The sequence below is a fragment of the Bufo bufo genome, chromosome 5, assembly GCF_905171765.1.
Source record: "Bufo bufo chromosome 5, aBufBuf1.1, whole genome shotgun sequence".
NCBI lineage: Eukaryota > Metazoa > Chordata > Amphibia > Anura > Bufonidae > Bufo > Bufo bufo.
Window position 1 is genome coordinate 210,238,694 of NC_053393.1, and position 16,466 is coordinate 210,255,159.

Consider the following 16,466-nt stretch of genomic DNA (forward strand, 5'->3'; position numbering starts at 1 on the left):
TACCCAGACCCGAACTTCTTCACTGAAGTTCAGGTTTGGGTTCAGTGTTGTGTAGATGTAATTATTTTCCCTTATAACATGATTATAAGGGAAAATAATAGCATTCTTTAATACAGAATTCTTAGTACAAGGTCAATTGAGGGTTTAAAAAAATAAATAAAATTAACTCACCTCCTCCAATTGATCGCGTAGCTGCCGATCTCCTGTTCTTTCTTTAGGACCTGTCAAAGGACCTGTGGTGACGTCACTGAGCTCATTACATGGTCCATCACCACGGTGATGGACTATGTGATTGGACCATGTGATGTGACGTCACCACAGGTCCTTTAGCCGGCAGCTCATGATTAAAGAAGTAAGAAGAGATCGGCAACTATGCGATCAAGAGGAGGAGGTGAGTTAATATTTTTTAACCCTCAATTGACCTTCTACTAAGCATTCTGTATTAAAGAATGCTATTATTTTCCCTTATAACCATGTTATAAGGGAAAGTAATACAGTGAATAGACTGTCACCTTAGCAACCATGCGTGAAAATCGCACCGCATCCGCACTTGCTTGCGATTTTCACGCAGTCCCCTTCACTTCTATATAGAGCATGCTGCGACTTTCACGCAACGCACAAGTGATGCGTGAAAATCACCGCTCGTGTGCACAGCCCCATAGAAATGAATGGGTCCGATTCAGTGCGGGTGCAATGCGTTCACCTCACGCATTGCACCCGCGAGGAAATCTCGCCCGTGTGAAAGGGGCCTAAGGGTTACACGCCAAGCTACACCAATTAAGGCCATCAATCCTACTAATCTTCCTGCACATACCAGTCATTTACATACAGCAAGTTGTAGTACATATATGAAATCAGTATTTCATATTTCAGTGCAAAATGTTCTTAAAAGAATGGAAAACACTGCATTGTGCAAGTTGAGAAAATTGTTTAAAAAATTCCCGTTGAGAAAATCACATTAACTGCTTTCAAAAAGTGTTCGTCTCCACATGTTCAATCAGTTTTTTACACAGGAAACATTACTGTATTACCAGCCTAATGGCACACAACACTGTAGAGAACATAATCACAACATTTTTCTCCCACTACTTTGCAAAATTGCAGGAAACCTCAAATGGTGGTAAACATTCAGGAGAACATATTAAACCCACATTGTAAAAAGCTTCGTGTTAAATATGTCTGCAGAGCTGTATGACTACTTCTATAGTTACTATTAGGGTTTCAGACACACTTTTTTTCATCATTTTAAAATGCTTGGGGGAAAAAATGCATCAACTTTTTAATGGTCAACACCACAGATCATTAGTGAGTGTAATTATATAGTTACACCGCATGGGTATATCAAAACTATGAACACCTATAAATAAATCGCCATACAGGACATTTCATAAAATATCTTTTATTAATTCATCAATATAATAATAAGAATAAAACAGGGACAAAGTACATACACAGAAGATAATAAAAACCTAAAAATACACCTCCTCCCTGGTAGTGATTGTAGCAGTATATAATCCAAAAGGATAAATATAGCAAAACAGTCTAGGGAAAAAACCTGTTAACGTGATAGCTAAAAAGGAAGGAGCCTCAATATATAAAGTGCACATAAACCTGACATAGAATAGAGGTATACTTATTATCTAACCGCCCCCAGGTAAACCTCATATATCATAGAGGCATAACCATATTACCTTTCCAGGAAAGGAAAAAAAAACACTGACATATGTTTCGCCTTGGAGCCACATGGATCCAAAGAAATGAGGGCCAGTGTGCAAGAAATGAAGCTAGCAAACAGATTTAAAATAAAGTCATGATCATGAGGCCTAACTGATAGGAAACCCTGAATAGGACAGGATACTTCTTGTAGACTGGCAGTATATTTTTGTGAGGAAACCAGAGAGTCAGCAAAAGGGTTCTTTTTCTGGCAGCAGCCGTCCCTACTTTAAAACATTGTGCCCACTCACAGTAGTAATGCCCTCATTGCACCCCTTCACAGTAATTATGCCCTCAGTGCATCCCTTCACAATAGTAACATCCACATTGTGCCTCCGTCACAGTAGTTATGCCCACATTGTGCCTCCTTACGGTAGTTATGCCCATACTGTGCCCCCTCATAGCATTTATGCCCTCATTGCACCCCTTCACAGTAGTTATACCCATATCGTGCACCCCTCACTGTAGTTATGCCGACATTGTGCCCATTCATGGTAGTTATGCCCACACTATGCCCCCTCACAGTATTTATACCCTCATTGCACCCCTTCACAGTAGTTATGCCGACACTGTGCATTCCTTAACAGTAGTTATTCCCTCATTGTGCCCCCTCACAGTAGTTATACCCTCTCTGTGCCCTCATTGTGCTCCCTTCACAGTAGCTATGCCTTCATTGTGCCCCCTTCACAGTAGTTATGCCCTCATTGTGCCCCCTCACAGTAGTTATGCCTTCATTGTGCCCCCTTCACAGTAGTTATGCCCTCTGTGCACCTTCACTGTAGTTATGCCCTCATTGTGCCCCCTCACAGTAGTTATGCCCTCTCTGCGACCCCTTCAGAGTAATTATGCTCTGTGTGCCCCCTCACAGTACATATGCCTTCTCTTTGCCCCATAACAGTTGTTATGCCCATTCACAATAGTTATGCCCTCCCTGTGCCCCTTCACAATAGGTATGTCCTCTGTGCCCCATTACAGTAATTATGCCCTCTCTGTTCCCTTCAGAGTAGTTATGCCCTCTCTGTATCTCCTTCAGAGTAGGTATTCCCTCACTGTGCCCCCTCACAGTAGATTTGCCTTCTCTATGCCTCATAACAATTGTTATGCCCCTTCACAGTAGTAATGACCTCTCTGTGCCCCCTTCACAGTAGTAATGTCCTCTCTGTGACCCTTCACAGTAGTAATGTCATCTCTGTGCCCCTTTACAGTAGTAGTGCCCATTCTGTGCCCCCTTCAGAGTAGTAGTGCCCTCTCTGTGCCCCATTTGTGTACTGGCGCACATTATAAGAGGGTCTTTTTTGCACTGGTGCACATTATAAGGAGGGATTTTTGTACTGGCACACAATAAAAGGGGTTATTTTTGTACTGGCACATATTAGGTTGCATTTTTCTTGTGGCACACATTAAAAGGAGAAGTATTAGTACTGGGTGTTTTGGGGAACATGATTACAAGTATTGGCACAATGGTGGCATTATTACTTTTGGGGGCACTGTTTGCACTCTGGCAGATAATTATTTCTATTGATTGGACATTGGGAGCACTATTACTGTGGGGGCACCCTGGCACAGTATCAGTATTATCACAATTATTTTTAGGGGACATTACATTTGTGGCACTATTAGTGTCAGAGGCACTATTTGTTGGGTGTAGTTACTTTTTAGGGCACTGTGTGCCAATAATTATTGTACGTAAACTCTATATTGTATGTGTACTAGTATTTTCAGGGGCACTTTTTCTGCAGTATAGTAATGGGGAGCACAGGGGGCACAGCATTGGAAGTGGCAGGATGGGGTGTTTAGAAGGTGTAGAGGATTATGGAAAGTAAACTAAGATGTCTGTTCATCAAACTCTGCAGAGACAAGACATGGCTGAAAGAAATCATCATGGCAATCTAGTCTGAATGGAGAAGATTAGGAAAGAGAATGTCTACATCAGAGCATATATCACTGGATGTAAGAGGTATGTGGCACTGCGTTACCCTGTTTGTTTTGTAGAGCTGTATGTAATGTTTTCCAAGTATGACTTTAACAGTAGAGCTGGAGGGAAGGGGTTTGGTTGAGAATTTGGTATGGGGGGGTGCTGTTTCAATTTTTTACCTCAGGCAGCAGAAAGGCTAGGTGCACCCCTGCCCCTTGTGAAAAAGGGGAGGTGGGCCCAAGCTGAACACTTGCACCATGGCCCATGAGCCTTTACCTACGTCCCTGCCCCACTGCACTTTCTCCCTGTGGGTGTTGAGTAATGTTATAAGGCTGTACCTCCTGGTGTCTGGAAAGAAAAGACCAGTAGACGTGTTGTAGTTGTATTTAGAGCAAATACCGTAGTCTCCTGAGTTTTATTTCCCTGGTGCTTGCTAGTGTTTTCCCCAAAATGACAGCTACATTTGGCCACAAACCCAAAGGTTCCCAGTAGCAATGCTCAAACTCATCCCCATTTGCACAAGTGGACAAAATTGTTGGTACCATTCCATTAAAGAAAGAAAAACCCACAATGGTCACTGAAATAACTTGAAACTGTAATAACGAACAACCTTTCGAGCTAATCACTGCAATCAAGCGATTTCTATAACTCTCAAAGAGACTTCTGTACCTGTTCACAAATATTTTGGCTCACTCTTCATGAGCAAACTGCTCCAGCGTTCTCAAGGTTGAAGGGTGCCTTCTCCATACTGCGTGTTTTAGCTCCTTCCACAGATGTTTAATAGGATTTAGATCAGAGGTCATAGAAGGCTACTTTAGAATAGTCTAAATCTTTGCTCTTAGCCATTCTTGGATGTTTTAGCTGTTTGTTTTAGGTCACTATCCTGTTGGGGGTCCTGTGACTGAGACCAAGCTTTCTGCCGCTGCGCAGCACATTTCACTCCAGAATACTTTGATAGTCTTGAGAATTCTTTGTACCCTGCGCAGATTCAAGACAACCTGTGCCAGATGAAGCAAAACAGCCCCAAAACCTAACCAACCCTCCTCCATGTTTCACAATAGGTACAATGTTCTTTTCTCATTCAATAGGTTTTAATAGTTTAACAATGTTCTTTTCTTTGTATGCTTCATTTTTGCATCTCTGAACATATAGCTGATGTGCCTTGCCAAAAGCTCCAGTTTTGTCTTGTTTGTCCAAAGGACATTCTCCCAGAAGCTTTGTGGCTTGTCAATATGCATTTTGGCAAATTCCAGTCTCGTTTTTTTATAATTTGCTTTCAACAGTGGTTTCCTCCTCGTTGGTTTCCATTAAGTCCACTTTGGCTAAGATAGTAACAGATAATGCAACATGACACTGATGTACTTTGACCTTGGAGTTTACCTATAATCTCTTTGGAAGATGTTCTGGTCTCTTTGGTTACTATTTATTTGTATTATCTGTCTTTTCGATTTGTCATCAACTTTCCTCTTACGGCCACATCCAGGGAGGTTGGCTACAGTCCCATAGACCTTAAACTTCTGAATAATATGTGCAACTGTAGTAACAGGAACATCAGGCTGTTTGGAGATGATCTTATAGCCTTTACCTTTAATGTGTTTGTCTAGAATTTACCTTCTAATCTCCTGAGACAACTCTCTCCTTAGCTTTCTTTGGTCCATACCATGATACCAAACAGCACAGAGACTGCTTTTCACCCTTGAAATAGGCAGACTGACTGATTACAAGTTGTGATGCCAATTGCAGGACACAACGTTTAACAGGTCCCTATGGTCAAATTATTTTCAGTCTTTTCTTTTACAGCATTGTTGTCCAGGCCATTTTCATCAGTTAGTTTTTTCTAAATTATTGCTGAACCACAATTCAAAAGTAATGTCTGATTTTGATTACTTGATTATCAGTAACCTTTTATTTAGTTATTATTACTTTTGTCAGTTTCAAGCTATTTCAGTGACCATTGTGGGTTTTTCTTTCTTTAATGGAATGGTACCAACAATTTTTCCTACTTGTATATTTTGTCAGGTTTTGCCATTAGGGGCAGAAACACTTAGGGGGGAATTTATCATGAGGGGAATATCTGAAGTCAGTTTTGCTTGAGTCTGTGTTGGCATATTGTATGCCACATTTATGAAATATCACATGTTGTATGATAAATTTGTTTTATCCTTAAATTTAAGGCCCCTTTCAGACGAGCAGCTGTCACGCTGCGGACTCGCAGAGCAGCACCCGGCCTGAACCTCCAGCACTGCCGGGGGCACCTAGCATTATATTAATGTATGATGCTATGTAACCCTTTAGTTCTGAAATGTATTGGATAACACTGACAGAATTATGTCAGTGTTATCCAGAACATTCCAGACCTCTAAGGGTTACATAGCATCATAAATCAATATAATGCTGTGTGACCCTGGCAGTGCTGGAAGTTCAGGCCGAGTGCTGCACTGCGAGTCCGCAGCGTGACAGCTGCTCGTCTGAAAGGGGCCTAACACTGTTGAATAGAAAAGCTACTCCAGTTTTCCTACTCCACCCTCCTACTGGAGTGCAATTTTTAGCGACTTTTTTAAAAGACTCAATGATAAATCTATTCTGAAACTTATTAACACCCAATTTTTTAAAACTGGAGTGAGTGGTGTAAAACTGCAAAAAGTCACAAAAACCCTATTTTGCTACTTTTTGAAGCCAGAATTCTGGAGTGAAGAAGTGATAAATCAGGGGCTTGGTGTTTGCTTCCCCCTCCATGTCCTTTTCACATCATGGCTCAGACACATGCCAAATGTGCATAAGGCTTCGTTCACATCACTGTTCAGCCTTTCCATTCTCCTGCTCTGTTTAGGAGCAGGAGAACGGAAAGGACGGAAAAGGCACATAACTGACGCCAAACTGATTCAAACGGAGCCCATAGACTATAATGGGGTCCGTTATGTTTCCTTTTAGAAGATGATTTTGAAAAAGTTGTGCATGCAGGACTTTTGTCTCCGCTTCAAAATCATCTTCTGAAACATAACGGACCCCATTATAATCTATGGGGTCCTAAGGGCTCAGTTTGACTCATTTTGGCGTCAGTTATGTGCCTTTTCCATCCTTTCCGTTCTCCTGCTCTTAAACGGAACAGGAGTACGGAAAGGCTGAACGGTGCTGTTAACGAAGCCTAACTGATGCAAAGGATCTTTTTTTTTTTTTTTTTTTACAGGATGTTTTTTTTTCTTTATTTTTCTGTTCTTCTGACAGATCAGAAGAATGGAAAAATAACAGTGATATGGACTCTCCCTAACACAACAGCTCCTCTTGAGAAGGGAGTCCTTACAGTTTCTTACCACCCAGGAGCAAAGTAGATGGGACAGACTGGGACTGCCCCCTTCTCTCCAAGGATTCATAGGAAATGCTTGGTCTGTCTTCATATTATTGTTGTATATGCAACTCCCAAATTAACAGGCCTGTTCTCGCTGTCAATATAACTTTTAAAAAAAATCATGGATTTATAGGTGTAGAAGAATATATTAATTTTTAACATTGGACAATAAGGCTGTTGACTGCCAACTAAAAGTGCTAACCCAGCAACTGTTTTCATTATATCTGTTCTGCAATGTCATCTAGGCACAGATGACAGCAGAAGGGCAAATAATACAAAAATAGCAACATAGCCTAAAATGTCTAAAAAGAGGGATTACTGTCATATCAGTCATTTATTAACACAATAAATAACAAAAATAATCCATACATAAAACTAATAGCAGATTACTTTTGATCTGGATCAGACCCTAGAGAAGAAGTTCTTCAAGGGAACACAGGTACCAATAGTTGGTATAGAGTTAGACAGAAGTGTCAAGCAATGCACCACATATTTCATCCAGCCTGAGCCCCAGTGATAAATATGTTGCATGTTTAGACACCCTATGTCTATGCTGTCTATAGGATTAGTAAATCTGTCTCATAATGATTAATGTGCATGCAGCCTACTAAGCATTCTCAGAATAAATTCATCAAATCTGTTTTAAGATTTAAAGTTGCTGTCCGGGATTTTGATATTTATATCATGTCCTCAGGAAAGGTCATTGATATCAGTTCGGCATGGGTCTAACTACCAGCACCCTATTGATCAGTTGTTTGAACACGCCGGTGAGCACTGTGGTCTCTTCCTAGGCCAGTGACCTCACGTTCATTGGTCACATGGCCTAGGCGCAGCTCAGTCCCATTTCAGTGAACTTGTATCCAAGTTCAGCTGTTCCAAATGGGCTGTGGCTATTATCTGACAGAAACATATCTGCTAATCTTTGCCAGGCACCAGGGCTGAATTGAGGGCAGGGCCAGCCTGCCAATCTGGCAATTCTGGCAAATGCCAAATGGGCTGGTGCCACAGTGGGCTGCTCATTCCAGGGGCATAGCTAGGTCAAAAGATCTGGGGCTTGGGCCCGTATGTTTTGACCACGGCCCCGAAAGTAATAGCAGTTACAACTGTATCATCATCCTCAGTAAAATAGTGTGGCAGAACACAGGAGCCAATGGTTCCCGGCCCCGCTGTTCTCTTTCATAGGCCACAGGCTGCTAGGTGGGAAGCCTATGAGGCAGTACAGGTGTTGCAAACTGATGACATCATTGCCACCACAGTGACATGGCACGATGATGTCACTGTGCCAGGATAAAGGCGGCTTGATAACTTCATTGCGACCACACGCGCCAGAACACTGGCATCTCAGGCCATGGTGAGGTTTTTTTTCTGCCACTTTGGGGAATATATTATGTTGATCGACACAGTAGGGGGCATTATAAGTACAGGGGGCACTACAGGGGGACATTGGAAGTACTGGGTGAATATAGGGACCTTATAACTACTTGGAGTGCTAGAAGGGGACATTATAAGTACTGGGGGCACTATAGGGGGACATTATAACTACTGGGGTAATATACATGGGGCTTTATAACTACTGGGGTCGCTACAGGGGGATTATATAACTAGCGGACTACTGGATCACTAAAGAGGTGCATTTTAACTACTGGGGTACTATAGAGAGCATTATAACTACTGGGCGCTTTATAGAGGGGACTTATTACTACTGGAGGCTTATTATTACTAATGCAGGCTTTATGGAGAGGCCTTATTACTACTAGGAGTACTTTAGGTGGATTTATTGCTACTGGGGATATGGAGCAGTGAAGATAAGCAGTATATGATGTGTGACTTGCCATGCTGTCAGAGAAGGGGAGATAACCACGTGTTTGGGAGGTCACACAAGCAGGAGATAAACACCAGTGGCATGGTCATGGAGCTGCATACCATAGTTTGTTTATAGAGGCACCTCGGCTACAGACCAGTAGTAGTTGACTCATCTCACTGCGTATAAACCATATGCACCATTAGGAAAACCTCTTTAGAGCAGTGTCTCACACATTTTTTTCCTTGCCAATTTCTATGCAGTCTTTTGGAGCCAAAACCTGAAATGCATTGGAAGGGAATGAGAAATATGAAGGAAGGACTTCTTCCTGCTGGATCCACTTCTGTCTTTGACCTAAAAACTGCCAAAAGACAGCATTATGTCAGTGTTATACAATACATTCCAGACCTCTAAGGGTTACATAGCATCATAAATCAATATAATGCTATGCGACCCCGTCAGTGCTGGGAGGTCAGGACGGGTGCTGCTGCATACTCACACTGAAGTGTGGAACTCGGTTGTCTGAAAGGGGCCTTAAAGGGGTTGTCAGAGTTATATAAATATATGCCCATGTGCCTTATAACACTTTTGTAATTTACATTTTATTTCTATAGTGCCGGGATTCTGCAGGGCCGATGCGGGTCATGTGACCCGCAAGTCATCCACCAGGCTCCCTGTGATGACGTTTCGTGTACAAGCTTATCCCTGCCTGAGGGAGGAGCCCAGTTGTGTACACAAAACGTCAGAGCCTGGGTGCCCGCCCCCCTCTCTCCCTGTATCTGGTTGCCAGACGGCTCCTGTGAGGGATCGCGCATGCTGGCAGCCCTTTAAAAACACCAGAGCCCTAACCCACTGGTGTGCCCTCCCTCCTCCCTCTGCATCTGGTTATCAGTGCAGGCAGCCGTGTGAAATCAAGAGTCCTTTCAGATGCAGGTAATCGGACCCAAAAGCCGGCTCCCCCACCCCCCGGACAACCACATACAAGTAAAGCCTTGCCCATGATATATATATACGTATATAGAAATATACAGATCTATATATCTATATACATATATATATATATCATCTATATGGAGATATATACAGTGGATTTAAAAAGTCTACACACCCCTGTTAAAATGTCAGGTTTCTGTGATGTCAAAAAATGAGACAAAGATAAATAATTTCAGAACTTTTTCCACCTTTTAATGTGACCTATAAACTGTACAACTCAATTGAAAAACAAACTGAAATCTTTTAGGGGGAGGGAAGAAAACAAAACAAAAAAACTAAAATAATGTGGTTGCATAAGTGTGCACACCCTCTTATAACTGGGGATGTAGCTGTGTTCAGAATTAAGCAATCACATTCAAAATCATGTTAAATAGGAGTCAGCATACACCTGCCATCATTTAAAGTGCCTCTGATTAACCCCAAATAAAGTTCTGCTGCTCTAGTTGGTCTTTCCTGAATTTTCTTTTTGTCGCATCCCACTGCAAAAGCCATGGTCCACAGAGAGCTTCCAAAACATCAGAGGGATCTCATTGTTAAAAGGTATCAGTCAGGAGAAGGGTACAAAAGAATTTCCAAGGCATTAGATATACCATGGAACACAGTGAAGACAGTCATCATCAAGTGGAGAAAATATGGCCCAACAGTGACATTACCAAGAACTGGACGTCCCTCCAAAATTTATGAAAAGACGAGAAGAAAACTGGTCTGGGAGGCTACCAAGAGGCCTACAGCAACATTAAAGAAGCTGCAGGAATATCTGGCAAGTACTGGCTGTGTGGTACATGTGACAACAATCTCCCGTATTCTTCATATGTCTGGGCTCTGGGGTAGAGTGGCAAGACGAAAGCCTTTTCTTACGAAGAAAAACATCCAAGACAGGCTACATTTTGCAAAAACACATCTGAAGTCTCCCAATTGCATATGGGAAAAGGTGTTATGGTCTGATGAAACCAAGGTTGAACTTTTTAGCCATAATTCCAAAAGATATGTTTGGCGCAAAAACAACACTGCACATTACCAAAAGAACACCATACCTACAGTGAAGCATGGTGGTGGCAGCATCATGCCAAGGGGCTGTTTTTCTTGAACTGGAACTGGGGCCTTAGTTACACTAGAGGGATATATGAACAGTTCCAAATACCAGTCAACATTGGCACAAAACCTTCAGGCTTCTGCTAGAAAGCTGAACATGAAGAGAAACTTCATCTTTCAGCATGACAACGACCCAAAGCATACATCCAAATCAACAAAGGAATGGCTTCACCAGAAGAAGATTAAAGTTTTGGAATGGCCCAGTGGGATGATCTGAAGAGGGCTGTGCATAGGAGATGCCCTCGCAATCTGACAGATTTGGAGTGTTTTTGCAAAGAAGAGTGGGCAAATCTTGCCAAGTCAAAATGTGCCATGCTGATAGACTCATACCCAAAAAGACTGAGTGCTATAATAAAATCAAAAGGTGCTTCAACAAAGTATTAGTTTAAGGGTGTGCACACTTAGGCAACCATATTATTATTATTTTTTTTTTTCTTCCCTCCACCTAAAAGATTTCAGTTTGTTTTTCAATTGAGTTGTACAGTTTATAGGTCACATTAAAGGTGGAAAAAGTTCTGAAATGATTTATCTTTGTCTCATTTTTTTACATCACAGAAACCTGACATTTTAACAGGGGTGTGTAAACTTTTTATATCCACTGTATTTACTGATCTATATCACTATATACATTTTATATAGATGGTATATATACAGGGTGGGCCATTTATATGGATACACCTTAATAAAATGGGAATGGTTGGTGATATTAACTTCCTGTTTGTGGCACATTAGTATATGTGAGGGGGGAAACTTTTCAAGATGGGTGGTGACCATGGCGGCCATTTTGAAGTCGGCCATTTTGAATTCAACTTTTGTTTTTTTAATAGGAAGAGGGTCATGTGACACATCAAACTTATTGGGAATTTCACAAGAAAAACAATGGTGTGCTTGGTTTTAATGTAACTTTATTCTTTCATGAGTTATTTACAAGTTTCTGACCACTTATAAAATGTGTTCAATGTGCTGCCCATTGTGTTGGATTGTCAATGCAACCCTCTTCTCCCACTCTTCACACACTGATAGCAACACCGCAGGAGAAATGCTAGCACAGGCTTTCAGTATTCGTAGTTTCAGGTGCTGCACATCTCGTATCTTCACAGCATAGACGATTGCCTTCAGATGATACGAGATGTGCAGCACCTGAAACTACGGATACTGGGAGCCTGTGCTAGCATTTCTCCTGCAGTGTTGCTATCAGTGTGTGAAGAGTGGGAGAAGAGGTTTGCATTGACAATCCAACACAATGGGCAGCACATTGAACACATTTTATAAGTGGTCAGAAACTTGTAAATAACTCATGAAAGAATAAAGTTACGTTAAAACCAAGCACACCATTGTTTTTCTTGTGAAATTCCCAATAAGTTTGATGTGTCACATGACCCTCTTCCTATTGAAAAAACAAAAGTTGGATTCAAAATGGCCGACTTCAAAATGGCCGCCATGGTCACCACCCATCTTGAAAAGTTTCCCCCCTCACATATACTAATGTGCCACAAACAGGAAGTCAATATCACCAACCATTCCTATTTTATTAAGGTGTATCCATATAAATGGCCCACCCTGTAGATACACTGTGTGCAGAATTATTAGGCAAATGAGTATTTTGACCACATCATCCTCTTTATGCATGTTGTCTTACTCCAAGCTGTATAGGCTCGAAAGCCTACTACCAATTAAGCATATTAGGTGATGTGCATCTCTGTAATGAGAAGGGGTGTGGTCTAATGACATCAACACCCTATATCAGGTGTGCAGAATTATTAGGCAACTTCCTTTCCTTTGGCAAAATGGGTCAAAAGAAGGACTTGACAGGCTCAGAAAAGTAAAAAATAGTGAGATATCTTGCAGAGGGATGCAGCACTCTTAAAATTGCAAAGCTTCTGAAGCGTGATCATCGAACAATCAAGCGTTTCATTCAAAATAGTCAGCAGGGTCGCAAGAAGCGTGTGGAAAAACCAAGGCGCAAAATAACTGCCCATGAACTGAGAAAAGTCAAGCGTGCAGCTGCCAAGATGCCACTTGCCACCAGTTTGGCCATATTTCAGAGCTGCAACATCACTGGAGTGCCCAAAAGCACAAGGTGTGCAATACTCAGAGACATGGCCAAGGTAAGAAAGGCTGAAAGACGACCACCACTGAACAAGACACACAAGCTGAAACGTCAAGACTGGGCCAAGAAATATCTCAAGACTGATTTTTCTAAGGTTTTATGGACTGATGAAATGAGAGTGAGTCTTGATGGGCCAGATGGATGGGCCCGTGGCTGGATTGGTAAAGGGCAGAGAGCTCCAGTCCGACTCAGACGCCAGCAAGGTGGAGGTGGAGTACTGGTTTGGTCTGGTATCATCAAAGATGAGCTTGTGGGGCCTTTTCGGGTTGAGGATGGAGTCAAGCTCAACTCCCAGTCCTACTGCCAGTTTCTGGAAGACACCTTCTTCAAGCAGTGGTACAGGAAGAAGTCTGCATCCTTCAAGAAAAACATGATTTTCATGCAGGACAATGCTCCATCACATGCGTCCAAGTACTCCACAGCGTGGCTGGCAAGAAAGGGTATAAAAGAAGAAAATCTAATGACATGGCCTCCTTGTTCACCTGATCTGAACCCCATTGAGAACCTGTGGTCCATCATCAAATGTGAGATTTACAAGGAGGGAAAACAGTACACCTCTCTGAACAGTGTCTGGGAGGCTGTGGTTGCTGCTGCACGCAATGTTGATGGTGAACAGATCAAAACACTGACAGAATCCATGGATGGCAGGCTTTTGAGTGTCCTTGCAAAGAAAGGTGGCTATATTGGTCACTGATTTGTTTTTGTTTTGTTTTTGAATGTCAGAAATGTATATTTGTGAATGTTGAGATGTTATATTGGTTTCACTGGTAAAAATAAATAATTGAAATGGGTATATATTTGTTTTTTGTTAAGTTGCCTAATAATTATGCACAGTAATAGTCACCTGCACACACAGATATCCCCCTAAAATAGCTAAAACTAAAAACAAACTAAAAACTACTTCCTAAAATATTCAGCTTTAATATTAATGAGTTTTTTGGGTTCATTGAGAACATGGTTGTTGTTCAATAATAAAATTAATCCTCAAAAATACAACTTGCCTAATAATTCTGCACTCCCTGTATATATGTATATAGTGATCAGTAAATATATATCTCCATATACATATATATACACACACACACCATCTATATATATATATATATATATATATATATATATATGGAGATTATATATTTACCGATCTATATCACTATATACATATATACCTATATATACCATCTATATAAATGTATATAGAGCGGTAAATAAATATCGCTATAAACTTATGTATAAATCATTTATATATATAAAAAAAAAGATACGTTAGCCTACATGTTTTTTGCTGGACTTTGTAGGATGGAAAAACATGGTACACTGCACTTTCCCATCCTGTAGAGTCCTAAAAAAATGTAATTTTTTTATTGTTTTTACTCCATGGTGATGGATGTCACAGTATGGTATCTGTTGTGTATGTTGATCGTATGACAAAAAACGCAGCCTTACGTGCCCGATCCAGCCCTTCCGTTATTTTCGTTGTTCTGCTCCACTAGATGAGAAGAACAACTGAAATAAATATCGCTGGAGTGAATGAGGCCTAAGAGGTGGGTATTTATGCAGGGAACCATTACTTGTCCAGTCTTATATAGCGGATCCTCGCTGTACTTTATCACTTGGCTATAATAGCCTCTCTGCGTTTACTACATACTGCACCACATACATGCTTGCGATGTATATGGTTCAGCGTGTGATGCGTATGGTGCAGCGTGTGATGCGTATGGTGCAGCGTGTGATGTGTATGGTGCAGCGTGTGATGTGTATGGTTCAGCGTGTGATGTATATATGTGTGTGATGTATGTATTGCAGTGTGTGATGTATGTAGTGCAGATCTTCTGTCTGTATGAGCTAGGAGATGATCATGTGACTGTGTTTGTATGTATGGTTAGGTTGTGCAGAGCAAGCACAGTGCAGGGGGCGGGGAAGGGCAGATTATTCACACCCAAAAATATTAATGAGGGAGAGCTCAGCCATTGTTGTTACATGCCGCCACAGCTTTGCTGCAGCATGTAAACAAAGCATGAATAACAGAACTATGGAAAGGCGTAAGTATGTTTTTTATAGATCATCAGCTTTTGAACGTCAGGGGTCCGACACCCGGGACCCCCGCCGATCAGCTGTTTGAGAAGGCAGCGGCGCTCCAGTAGCACCGCGGCCTTCTCACTGTTTATCGCCGGCCCACTGATGTCACGACTAGATACTAGTCGTGACGTCAGTGGGCCGGCGGTAAACAGTGAGAAGGCCGAGACCCTCCTGGAGCGCTGCTGCCTTCTCAAACAGCTGATCGGCGGGGGTCCCGGGTGTCGGGCCCCCGCTGATCAGAAGCTGATGATCTATCTAGAGGATAGATCATCAGTTAAAGCAAAGTGCAGAACCCCTTTAACTAATGTATATGTAAGCCCTGAGCAGTTTTATAATGTTTTTTTTCCATTACTCGGATAACCCCTTTAGGCCTCATGCACACTATAGTTGTTTTTTGCGGCATTTTTTTTTGGAGGATCCGTATTTTTTTCACAGATCCCTTGTAATAAATGCCTATCCTTGTCCGCAAATGTGAAAAAAGTAGGACATGCACTATTTTTTTTGCTGAAGGGAAACAAACGGATAAACTATCAGCATTTTTTGGCTGACCCATTGAAATAAATGGGTCCCCATCCTATCCGCAAAAAAAAAAAACGGAACGGAGGCCGAGAAAAGCAACTGTCGTGTGCATGAGGCCTTAAGGTGATAGGATTGATCAGATGCAGTTGTTTCATAGGTTTTGGTATACAATATAAGAACTGACTGCATTGTTGAACAATCCGGGTTATTCTCATTTTTACGCTATTTACGGCTTTGAGAATAAAGAACAAAAGGTAGCACTTTCATTATAGCCTAGACTTCATTAAGGGCTACACTAATGTGAATATTAAATGCGCTCACTTTGAACCCTTCACACAGTGCAGTACAGCCAGAATCAAAAAGAAAATCTGAGTTAGGAGATATACAAGAACCGGGTGACATGTTACTGTCTGATCCCTCGGTCTCCTGCTGATCCAGCACATTAACATTTCCATAATCATTCACCAGAGTTGGCCTGCTGCTGTACAGATCTGTTAATTAATCACTTAACGACAAATGTAATGTTACTTTCCTATGAGGGGCTCCTAATATTTGCCCTATATGGGTATTCTAGGCTGACAGAAGGTCGAAGGAAATAAAACCTAGGAAGCTAAATTGACATGGAGGGTGTGCTTTTTATGGTGCCCTTAAATGGGTGTTCAAAGGGATGTTCAACAGGTCCAGGAGAATTTAATGGCCTGTGTGTGTGTTTTTTAGGGTAATTGTTTTTTATTGGATTTTTGAATCGTTAAAAAAACAGAACATGAGTTCCATGTTCGACATATTTCAAGTACATATGTAGTAGAATAACATCTTAAGCCAAGTACAATGAGTTACATTCGATTGAAAATAGTCGCATATAGTATGTTTGTTCATGGAAGAAAACATGAGGGGAAAA